Below are 12,952 nucleotides of genomic sequence, written 5' to 3' on the forward strand. Positions count from 1 at the left end.
TATGTGAGATACACTCTGGCATTTTCTTTTTCTTTTTTTGTTGTTTTTATTTTATTTTTTTTAGATAGGGTCTCACTCTGTCACCCAGGCTGGAGTGCAGTGGTGCACTCTTGGCTCACTGCAACCTCCACCTCCCGGGTTCAAGTGATTCTCCTACCTCAGCCTCCTGAGTAGCTGGGACTATAGGCAGAAGCCACCATATCCAGCTAATTTTTGTAATTTTAGTAGAGACAGGGTTTTGCCATGTTGCCCAGGCTGGTCTCGAACTCTTGACCTCAAGCAATCTGCCCACCTCAGCCTCCCAAAGTGCTGGGATTACAGGCGTGAGCCACCACACCAGGACATATATATATATATATATATATATATATATATATATATATATATACACACATATATATGTGTGTGTGTGTATATATATATATATATATATATATATGTATATTTTACAGAAGGCCAGGCGCGGTGGCTCACGCCTGTAATCCCAGCACTTTGGGAGTCCGAGGCGGGTGGATCACGGGTGGCCAGAGAACAAGCTGGCCAGCCTAAGGGAACATAAAAGAAATCGAATGAGGCTTTGCTCTCTCTATTTTAATGACCGCTGACTGCAGAGCAACGCTCTTGTGTTCTGCGGGCCCAGCAGGCTCTTGTGTTCTGCGGGCCCAGCAGCTCCGGGAACGGTCAGCGTGGGGGGCCAGCCTGGCGGGACATTTGGGGTCCCCCATACGTGGACCTGTGCCTGTTGTAAGATGTTTGGAAGAGCGTCGAAAGATGAGATCATGTTGTGTCCTTGGAAGCTGAATGAAGAACCGGCTTGCAAAGGAGAAGCGCGTGCAGTCCCTGCGCGGCCCGCTCTGCTCAGTTCTCCAGGGCGGGCCTCGGCCTGGACTGCGTGTCGGGAGGACTCGCGGGCCCCGCATTGCCGCATGCCACCGGCAGGTGTCTCTTTCCTGGCTTGGGAACCTATTGTGAGTTCACCAAATGGAGGCGCGAGGAGGAGGGGGCGGGCAGGGGAGGGGCGCCGAGAGCCGGAGCGGGCACCGCCCCCTGCCTGCCCGCTCCCCGAGCGCACCGCGGCCCAGCCACAAGGCTGCCGGTCCTCACCTTTGAAACGCCGGCAGCTGCGCGCGCTGCGGCGGGCGCGGAGAGGAGCCACCTCGTCACGTGGGGAGGAAATGCCTTGCCGGCCTCCAAACCTACTGGCTCTTGTTTCTGGGGTTTTATGGCCAGGAGAGTGGGGTCAGCTCTCAAACCCAAGATCAAAGGACAGTGCAGGACCCATCACCCTGGGAAGTTTTCTCCCCTTTCCCGTCTTTCTCCTTCTCACCTTCTCAGAAAGCGTAGCGAAAGGGGCCTGCCACCCTACTGGCTTTTCCTTTTAGGGAAATTCCATTTCCTAACGTGTCCTGTTTTGAAAGAGGCCAATTTATTGGGTAATGACGGCAGCCTGCTAGGCAGAAGTCAGGCCAGGAGCAGTCGCTTTTATTATTTTATTCAACGAATGCCTACTGATCATCTCCTGGGTGCCAGGCGCTGTCGTGGGGGTTCAGTAGTGACCAAGGACTCAGACCCTGCCTTGGCTACCCACATCACCGAAGAAATGAGTTATCAGGCGACAAGGTGACTCCTGGTGCTCAGTACTTGAAAATCCAAGACACAAGAGCGGGAAATCCTCTCTCATACCAAGAGTGCACACTTTGCCTCTGGTTAGAACAGGGGTAATGCCAGGTTTGCATTTCTTTGGACCTTTTCACCTCATTTAATAGTAACACTTGAAAACTCTTTACTGAGCGCTTACTCTGGGACTGGGACTCTGCTAGATGCAGGGAATACCGTGGAGGACAAAATTCCTTCCTGTCCTTAAGGAGCTTGCAGCCCAGCAAGGGTAGTGAGCCTGTAAACACATAAACAAGCAGAACCTAGTCTGTTAGGTGTCTTGACTCCACCGATTGTAGGGCACAAAAAGAACCAGGATACAGGCCCTGCGGATAGCACTGGGGTATGGGATCAGACCCAAAGCCCCATGATGCAGAGTCACATAGGAAAGCCACTATCTGGTGCTCCTGCCCCGGGAAGAACATCAGTTGTCCTCTCTCTTGGGACGAATAGAGGCATCCCAAATCGTGATCTTGGATCTGCTGTGCCTTCACTGATCCTATTCCCCTACAAATTCATTTCCCGGGAAGTTCCTAGGAACTAGTGTCAAACATCCTCATACTTTCCTTCCTTTCTCATGAAACTGTTCTAGTATCTGGCTGATATCCCCGTGTCTACCTTTACGTAGCTCAGTTTTTGTTGGGTTTTGTTGTTGTTGTTGTTGTTTGCTTGTTTTTAATGTGCCAACATTATGTTTGGGCTTTTTTGCTTGCTTTTTGAAATAAGTTTTTACAATTCAGAATTCCAGGAAAGACTTTCTTTTCTCACTTACTAGGTTAACAGAACGCTAGCCATGTGGTTCTAACCTCTGGGGATTTTAGGCAGCAAAAATCTCATCACATAGCCAGAGAAATAATCACAAATTCCCACGACACACTTTCAGGCAGTATCACAGCTCCTGGCCTGCTTGAGATCTGTGGGAGTGAGTCAGTGCTGGAGATCTGAGCTGGAAGCTGCCTGGAGTCCTTCTGCACTGATATTTTGTCCCTTTTCCTGTAAGTCAAAAACACAAAGTCCTCTACAAACATTTTTTCGTTTGTTTGTTTGTCTGTTTTGCTTTATAAAAACACCAGACCCGTGTTCAGTTTCCTCTGAGATCTGTGTTAGTATTAAACATTTAGTGCTATTTAAAAAAAAAAAAAAAAAGGCTGGGCGTGGTGACTCACCCCTGTAATCCCAGCACTTTAGGAGGCCGAGGTGGGTGGATTGCCTGAGTTCAGGAGTTCTCGACGAGGCTGGGCAACACAGTGAAGCCCCATTTCTACTAAAACACAACAAATTAGCCAGGCGTGGTGGCGCATGCCTATAGTCCCAGCTACTCGGGAGGCCGAGGCAGGAGAAGTGCTTGAACCCGGGAAGCAGAGGTTGCAGTGAGCTGAGATTGCACCACTGGACTCCAGCCTGGGTGACGGCGAGACTCCGACTCAAAGAAAGAAAGAGAGAGAGAGAGGAAGGAAGGGAGGGAGGGAGAAAGGAAGGAAGGAAGGAAGGAAGGAAGGAAGGAAGGAAGGAAGGAGGGAAGGAAGGAAGGGGAGAAAGAAAACTTTGGCCTCATTGAAAAAGCATCGCAGAATCTTGTTTATTCTTTTGTCTGTCTGTCCATACCAAGGTGTGACTGACTACCTAAGTTGCCCTAGTAGTTACAACGGGATAATTCATTTCCTTTCTCAGCTATTGAGTGCTAAAATCATTCTCCTTGGAACAGATGCAATGTCTTATCTAGAAAAATACCCAGAAAGCAACATTTATGACTATTTATAAGGGTGATGAGCACATTGGTTATGTAGATTAAAAAAAAAATTAGGTACATCCTAATCATTCTTAAGATGCCCTCACAGTGATACATACTTCTCATGAAACCAAAATCTTCCTCCTCTAAATCTCACATAGTCCAAACCGTGCTTCAGAAAATGGGCATAGTTTCTATAAATCGAATCTGTGGTCACATTTAAAACATTGAAGGTGTGTTCACATAGGAAAATTACTTCAGCAGACCAAATTTTAAAAATACTATTTAATAAGAAAGAGGTGGCCTAACCTGTGACAACCTCATAAAATTTTGGAATAGGAAACAGTCTTAAGTATCATCTCATTCAAAAACCAAACGGTATCCCTGACAAGTGGTTTTCTCAAATCCGTGGAAATACAACCAGTGGCAGGGACACCCCAAGTGACCCACCCTTTCCAACTCTTAGAAATGTTTTTTTCCACAAAGCTTGAGAGTCTCAAATCTTTTTTCCTTGAGCACCCACTCATCATTCTGTCCTGGCCATGTGGGAAAAACCTCTTCCACAAAGTAGCTCCTCCACGTGTTTGAATGCAGCTCTTAGAGGCTTTTCTTTTGTAGGTTTGCAGTACGGACTCATTTTATTCCTTAAGTCCATTAAAAATTGCTTATTGTGGCTGGGCACAGTGGCTCATGCCTGTAATCTCAGCACTTAGGGAGGCCGAGGCAGGTGGATCACTTGAGGTCAGGAGTTCAAGACCAGCCTAGCCAACATGATGAAACCCACCTCTATGAAAAATACAAAAATTAGCTGAACGTGTTGTTGCACGCCTGTAATCCCAGCTACTCGGGAGGCTGAGGCAGGAGAATCACTTGAACACAAGAGGCAGAGGTTGCAGTGAGCCAGGGTTGCACCACTGCACTCCAGCCTGGGTGACAGAACAAGACACTGTCTCAAAAAAAAAAAAAAAATCCTTGTTGAGGGCTGGCTGCCATGGCTCATGCCTGTAATCTGTAATCCTAGCACTTTGGGAAGCCGAGGCAGGCAAATCGATTGAGCTCAGGAGTTCTAGACTAGCTTGGGCAACATAGTGAAACCCTGTCTCTACAAAAAATACAAAAAAATGGGCTGGGTGTGGTGGCACATGCCTGTAGTCCCAGCTACTTGCGGGGCTGAGGTGGGAGAACTGCTTGAGCCCAGGAGGTCGAGGCTGCAGTGAGGCGAGATCGCACCACTGCACTCCAACCTGGGTGACAAAGTGAGACCCTATTTCAAAAACAAAAAACAAACAAACAAACAAAAAACTGCTTATTGTGTACCTAGGATGGCTGAAGGATGGAGAAGGAAAACAAAGCCACAGCCCTCCTGGAACATATATTCTATTGAGGAAGACAGAAAATAAACAGTTAAATAGGTACCTTTATAATATAATGTAGGTAGTGATACATATATAGAAAGAAAGGCAGGGTAAAGAAACTGGGAATGAGAGTGTTTCTTTAGGTTGGGAGGTAAGAGAGGTCCTATTGAGGACATAACATTTGGACATGTTATGTCCAATGTTATGGACATAACTTTCGGAAAAATCTCCTGAACTGAGGGGATGAGCCATGTCAATATCTGGGGAGAGAAAAAAAAAGGCCTTGAAATGATAAATGCTTGATGTCTGGGGAATACCAATGAGGCCATCCGTGAAGAGGAAACAGTGAGGGGAAAGAGGTAGGAAGTGAGCTCTGAGAGGTAGCCAGCAGGGTCACACTTTGAAAGCAGGGACATGACATGATTTCAAGACCCTTTCTATCTTAATTACTATGTTCTCTGTATATTTTAGCTGGTCAAAGTCTCTGTAAAAGGTGGTCACCCAGAATTGCCTCCAGTATTCCAGGTGGGGCCTAACTGGCACAGAGTAAAGCAGGACCACCCCCTCCTTTATTCTGGACATTATATTTCTAATAATACATTCTGAGGCCTCCCGTCACATTTTAGAAAGTCATTTATTGAGTTTGCTGTTTTCTTTTGCATACTGCACTTTTTTTTTTTTTTTTTTTTTTTTGAGACGGAGTCTTGCCCTGTCTCCCAGGCTGCAGTGCGGTGGTGCAATCTCGGCTCATCGCAACCTCTGCCTCCTGGGTTCAAGTGATTCTCCTGCCTCAGTCTCCTGAGTAGCTGGGATTACAGGTGCACGCCACCATGCCCAGCTAATTTTTTTGTATTTTTAGTAGAGATTGGGGGGGGTGTCACCATGTTGGCCAGGCTGGTCTCGAACTCCTGACCTCAGGTGATCCGCCCACCTCGGCCTCCCAAAGTGCTGGGATTACAGGCGTGAGCCACCGCATGGGCGCATATTACATTCTTAAGCCATACTTTCCATGCAGGTTTCTTCCACAACCTCACCCTCTTGTCCCCTGGCCTAAGACCTACTGACATCAAGAAGCTTCAGGAAACCTCATCCTATAAATCAAGTGGTGGCCTACTCATAGGAAAGTCCTTACAGATACTTTTTTTTTTAAGAGATGGGGCCTCACTATGTTGCCCAGGCTGGACTCAAACAATCCTCCCGCCTCAGCCTCCCAAGTAGCTTGGACTATATATGTAAGCCACTGGACCTGGCTCAGATACGTTTATGTATTTGCCTCATTCTGATGTCATTTAAATATGCTATGTTCCAAACATCATGAACTTGTTTAGTGAGCTTTTAGGGACCAGAATGTGGAATGCTATCCTATTAAACTCTATCTTATTAAACTTGACACATTGCTCCAGTCTTTTAAAATGTTTTTGGACTCTGGTTCTAGCATCTTAATGTATAAGCTATTCCTCTTATCTGTGTGTCAACAACAGATTTCACCAGCATATGACTTATAACAATATTGTACTGAGTGAGGCTTAAGATAGAGCCCCGTGGTGAGCCTATAAAGAACCCCGTCGAAGTTGAAATGGATCCATTACCAAGACTTTTGGGAAATGATTGTTCAACCAGCTAGCTGCAAATCAATCTAATTGTACCATGATCTACCCTACATCTCTCCATTAGCTAATCAAGAACACTGTAAAAGATTTTTGTCTAATGTCTTACTGAAATTTATATGCACCGCCTTGACCTTCTGCTCAACCATGCTGTCAAAGAAATTAAGTTCCACTTAAACTTTGAAGTTCCTATTTTCTTTGGCGCTGCTCTTTTACCAACTCTAGACATTTCCTCCCATTCTGGGGCTTGCCTAACTGCAGACACTAGCCATACCTGGAAGCATGCTTCCTTCTTTTCTACTGCAACTGTGCAATACACTTTTGTTTTCCTAAATGTATTATACATATAACTGGTAAACTGAGTCAACTGGGATCATCTGAATCATGTTTATTTTTATTTCTTTATTTTTTTTTTGAGATGGAGTCTCGCTCTGTCACCCAGGCTGGAGTGCAGTGGCGCAATCTCGGCTCACTGCAAGCTCCGCCTCCCGGGTTCACACCATTCTCCTGCTTCAGCCTCCCAAGTAGCTGGGACTACAGGTACCCGCCACCGCGCCTGGCTAATTTTTTGTATTTTTTAGTAGAGACTGGCTTTCACCATATTAGCCAGGATGGTCTCGATCTCCTGACTTCGTGATCCGCCCACCTCAGCCACCCAAAGTGCTGGGATTACAGGCGTGAGCCACCGCGCCTGGCCTTGAATCATGTTTTAAATATACAATGAACTGCTCAATCATTCAATCAATAAAGTTATTGATCACCCCCTCCATAAGTCTAATATTTCCAAAATGAAAAATCTTTTTGTAATACAAATGTAATACTTCCTAACATGAATTTTTGTTTACCTAGGCTGAATTTTCTCAAAACATGATATGGTTTGGCTCTGTGTCCCCATCCAAATCTCATCTCGAATTGCAAACCCCATGTGTCGGGGGGGGACCCAGTAGGAGGTGACTGGATCACGGGGCCAGTTTCCTTTATGGTGTTCTTGTGATAGTGAGTTCTCACAAGATCTGATGGTTTAAAAGTGTGGCACTTTCCCCCCAACCCCCTGCCTTGCTCTCTCTATCTCTCTCCTGCCACCATGTAAGACATGCCTTGCAAGCTTCCCGTTCCACCACAATTTTAAGTTTCCTGAGGCCTCCTCAGCCATGCAGAACTGTGAGTCAACTCTTTTCCTTAAAAATTACCCAGTCTCAGGTACTTTTATTAATATATAGCATTGTGAGAATGGACTGATGATTAAATAATAGTAATATTCTTTTTTTAAAAAATAATTTCAACTTTTATTTTAGATTCAGAGGGTACATATGCAGGCTTGTTACATGAGTATATTGTGTGACACTGAGGTTTGAGGTTCAATTAATCCCATCACTGAGGTTCTGAGCATAGTACCTAATAGGTAGTTTTTCAGCCCTTGACTCCCTCCCTTTTCCTCCCTCCCTTTTCCTCCCTCCCTTTTTCCTCCCTCCCTTTCTCCTCCCTCCCTTTCTTCTTCCTCTAGTAGTCTCCAGTGTCTGCTGTTTCCATCTTTACGTCCATGTGTACTCAATGTTTAGCTCACACTTAAAGTGAGAAAATGCAGGATTTGGTTTTCTGTTCCTGCATTAATTCACTTGGGCTAACAGCTTCCAGCCGCATCCATGTTGCTGCAAAGGACATGATTTCGTTCTTTTTTATGGCTGGGAAGTATTTCATGGTGTATGTGTACGACATTGTCTTTATCTAATCCACCATTGATGGACCCCTAGATTGATTCCATGTCTTTGCTATTGTGAATAGTGCTGCAGTGAACATATGAGCACATGCATCTTTTTGGTGGAAAGATTTGTTTTCTTTTGGGTATGTACCCAGTAATGGGACTGCTGCGTCAAATGGTAGTTCTAAGTTCTCTGAGGCATCTCCAAACTGCTTTCCACAGTGGCTGGACTAATTTATGTTCCCATCAACAATGTATAAGCATTACATTTTCTCTACAGCCTCAACAACATCTGTTATTATTTTTTTGACTTTTTAATAATAGCCATTCTGACTAGAGTGAGATGGTATCTCCCTGTGGTTTAAATTTGCATTTCTCTGATTAGTGATGTGGAACATTTTTTCATGTTTGTTGGCTGCTTGTATGTCTTCTTTTGAGAAGTGTCTGTTCATGTCCTTTGCCCACTTTTTAATGGGGTTAATTATTGTTTACTCATTGAATTGTTTAAGTTCCCTATAGAGTCTGGATGTTAGCCCCTGTCAGATGCACAGCTTGTGAAGATTTTCTCCCATTCTGTAGTTTGTTTGTTTACTCTGTTGATAGTTTTTCTGTGCAGAAGCTCTTTAAATAATACTAATATTCTTGAGCAGTTCTCTAATGACCCCTTTACACTCTTAAAAATAGTTGAGAACCCCAGAGAGTTTTTGCTTATACAGGATATATCCATCAATATTTACAGTAATAGAAATTAAATCAGAAAATTATTTATTAATTCATTTAAAATAATAACAACAAACCCGTAATATATCAACATAATCAATATTTTATGAAAGATATATTTTCCAAAACAAAAAAGTTAGTGAGAAGAGTGGCATTGTTTTACACTTTTAAATGTCCTGAATGTCTGGCTTAGTAGGACACAGCTAGATCCTCATGTCTGTTTCTGCATTTAATCTGTGGTGATGCACATGGCATGTGCCTTCTGGAAAACTCCACTGTACACTCCTAAGAGAATGACAATGAAAGATGCAAGCAATGTCTTGGTGTTATTATGAAAATAGTTTTGATCTGTGGGCCCCCTGAAAGAGTTTTGAGGACCTCAGAGTAGACACTGTTTAAATAATAAAATATACTTATTTTTGGCTTTGAATGTCAGAAAGCTCAGAGCTACATTTAGCAACCACTTCAGGCCTGGTATTATAGTCCTTTGCAGCTTTGCTCAACTGCAGTCTGTTTGCGACTTGCCCTTTACTTCTTTTTTTGGTGTTTACAGCTCTTGGCCATACTTTTTCTGTGTTTTTATTAGACCTTGCTTCAAATCCTTTGGAAAGCAGGTTGGGTGTTCGACAATATAGGTAATTGTGCACATATGCTTATACACATATATTTCAACACAAGTTTAAAATTATACTTTGATTTCATGTTCAATATCCACCTAGCAAACACACCTCAACAGGATGAAAATATATATGATAGTCACACAAAAAATTAAGACACTCCTCAGATTGTCTGAATGCACTTTTTACACAAAGCCCAGAGGATAGGGGTTACATTGCAAGAAATCTACTATATAAAAAGATTGGCTGGGCACGGTGGCTCATGCCTGTAATCCCAGCACTTTGGGAGGCTGCGGTGGGTGGATCACTTGAGGTCAGGAGTTCGAGACCAGCCTGGCCAACATGGTGAAACCTTGTCTCTACTAAAAATACAAAAATTACCCGGGTGTGGTGGCACATGCCTGTAATCCCAGCTACTGGGGAGGCTGAGGCAGAAGAATTGCTTGGACCTGGGAGGCGGAGGTTGCAGTGAGCCAAGATCGTGCCATTGCACTCCAGCCTGGGCGAAAAAGCGAGACTCCATCCCCCCACCTCAAAAAAAAAAAAATATTCAGCTCCACCTGGGCATGGTGGCTCACGCCTGTAATCCTGGCACTTTGGGAGGCCGAGAAGGGCGGATCACTTGAGGTCAGGAGTTCTAGACCAGCCTGGCCAACATGGTGAAACCCCGTTTCTACTAAAAATACAAAAATTAGCCAGGGGTGGTGGTGGGCGCCTGTAATCCCAGCTACTCGGGAGGCTGAGGCAAGAGAATTGCTTGAACCTGGAGGTGGAGGTTGTGGTGAGCCGAGATCACGCCACTGCACTCCAGACAAAGAGCAAGACTCTGTCTCCAAAAAAAAAAAAAATACAGCTCCATAATAGACAATTTATCATCCCAGAAGTTAAGCAAATAATCAAAATCTCTACAGTGTTTGAACTGTTTCTCAAGCCCCCTACTTAGACATTGCCATTTTTCTGTATCAGTAACTAATTTGACGCCTATAATACACATTTGAAATGTCTGACCTCCACTCTTCTCTCTTCTTTCCTGGAGAACTGTCCGGTCATTCATGAGGATGAGTGTCCCCAGATGTGCCTGTCTCAGGGCACCCTCTCCTGGGCACACCTGATTGGATCAAGCTGTGCACCTGACCCAGGCTGGGACAACCAAATTCCCTCTCCCAGGAATCTGGTATTGGACTGAGGACAGCCACTCACCTTTGGCTAATCTCTTTAGGAGAGAAGATGTAGATGTGATAGTTGTTGAGGGATTATCCTCTGCCCAGCTACTCACAGAGAAGAAAGTGGATTGCAGAGAGAGACATGAAGCAGAGAAGAAAGCTGGAGAAGGTGGACTGTCTAGGTTCCTAGCAGCTTCTCGGGCTACCTTGAGGCCATCTGCCCTTGGACTTCATGAGATACTGCCATACTCTTCTATGTCCCTTAATGCTTAAGTCAGCTCAAGTTGATTACTTCCAACCAAAAGGACTTAACTCAGACAAGGACAAAGCCAAGACCATCAGTGAGGTTTTTTTCTTTATAACCAGGTCCCTTACAGCATCCTGGGGAGCACTGTAGGTCCTAAATACACATTATTCACATTATTCACTCTCCAAAGGTTTCCATTAGGCAAAAACATCTTCTCATCCAAGGCCAACTAGATTAGGAAATGGCATTTCTTCTGGCTTTCCATCCCCAGAGGGCAAATGCACAGATGACTGCAGTTAGCAATTGACTCTGTGGGTTAGTATTTGCTGAGGGCACACACCCTGAGACTTGAATGACAGAAATCCCCAGGTGCCAAGGAGGAGACTGGCAATTATGCCTCCAATCACCTCCCTGTTCTGCCGCCCTCTAAATCAGCACTCCCCACCGTGGTGACCCTCAATGACTGGCAAGACGACCCATTTTTAAAGGGCCAATTTTTAACAGCTGGAAACAATAAACGTCGTGGGAGATGAAGATGCTGGGAGGACTGATTTCTCCTTCGCTGTTTCAAAAGTCAGAAGATGCTGGGTGTAATGGCAACAGCCACAGAAAGTTAGCACAACTCCTGCCACGGAGCAGCTGTGTGATGGTGGCTTCCCCAGTCCCCCTCCCTGGGCCTCGGTTCTTACAGCTGCAAAATGAGGAGGTAGAATGAGATGCTCTTTAATATCCCTTTCATCTTCAACTTTCTACAATTTTTGTAAGCTGGAAAGATGTACACAGAACTTCATCTTGATTTTATTACTTGTAGTTCATCTTCTTGTGACAGAGCCAGCGGCAGCTTGTGCATGTGAAAGTAAGTTGTTCACTCTCTCTCTGAGATGATTTAAGAGGTTGTGAAAACCCAAAGTACCTCCTTCAGTGTTCTGCCATAGCCAGGCCTGAAGCTCCCCTGCCCCAGAGCCAGACCTGGGATCCAGGTATCATTTATCTACGTCAAAAGGCAAACATGTACATTGTCCATTGTTTTCCCAGAGCATATTAGCCTGGACTTGCCTCTGGAGTCCCTAGGAATGATACTAGGCCTGGGATCCAGCAGAGGCCAGGAAAGGTCTCAGGCACAGGGTACTGTGGTGGCAGACAGGCCTGGGCAGTAAGTAGTGTGTGCAGGGTAGCCCGTGAGTGGCAAGAAGCTCCAAGGTGGGGGACAGCCCTGAGCCAACTGCGTGCAGTAGGGAACAGGGCTGTCAGCTCTAGCACTGCACTAAGCTTTGCTTCATTTTGCTCACCAGATCCTCTTGCTCCTCTTCAGGATGCCCAGCAGGAAGGGTCTCTAACTATCTTCCAGGGCCCACTCCACAATATAAGGAAAGCCTGACATTAGGCCCCAGTAGGAGTAGGAATTCCTTAGCAGCAGCCTTGGCCGTAGCTTCTGCCTTCTAGGCTGTCGTGACAAAAAGACTAGGGATAGTTGGCCATGCTGGAGAAAATGGCCATTCTGTTGTGAATGAAGCAGCTGCCTGGAACCACTGAAGCCCCTCTCCTGTGGCCCTTCCTTTGTAGAAGCTGTTGAGTGGAGCTGGCTTCCTTCTTCAATTGGTTGGCACCCTGAGGAGCCATAGATCCACTGTCCCCATGCCCCAAAAGAAGGCTTGGGTGTTGTGTGGTATAGTAAGCCTTTTGGCGGCTTCAGTTCTTACCCTAAAAAAAAATGGAGAAGGGATAACACGAGGAGACCCTCCTAGAGCTCCTATGGGATATTTAATTATCAATACGGCAGCTACACTAGGTTTAGAAATAAATGAACTATCAGATAGCACCCTAAGGTATTATCCCACCACATGGGCTCTTAAACACCGATTTTCTCTGTACTCTATTGGAACATGTGTAGACATTTGATTTGAAAACCAGGCTTCCCACTGACTTCCTTAGCAGGCTGGGATGTCAAATCTTTCTCTCACTTTTGGGGAGGATTAGGGTGTCTTCTGGGTTCGTATGAGTGTGTGGATGTTAAGCGGTAGTAAAAATAGCAACTGAAGCAAAAAAAAAACATCCTTAGTGGGATCTCAAAACCGTTTAAAAAGAAACTATCGGAGGGGCCTAACAGTATCAGGTGTTTCATAGTTGCTGGGGAGAAGCAGCAAAGGGACACACATTCA

This window comes from Pan paniscus, chromosome 14 (genome assembly GCF_029289425.2).
Source record: "Pan paniscus chromosome 14, NHGRI_mPanPan1-v2.0_pri, whole genome shotgun sequence".
NCBI classification, from domain to species: domain Eukaryota; kingdom Metazoa; phylum Chordata; class Mammalia; order Primates; family Hominidae; genus Pan; species Pan paniscus.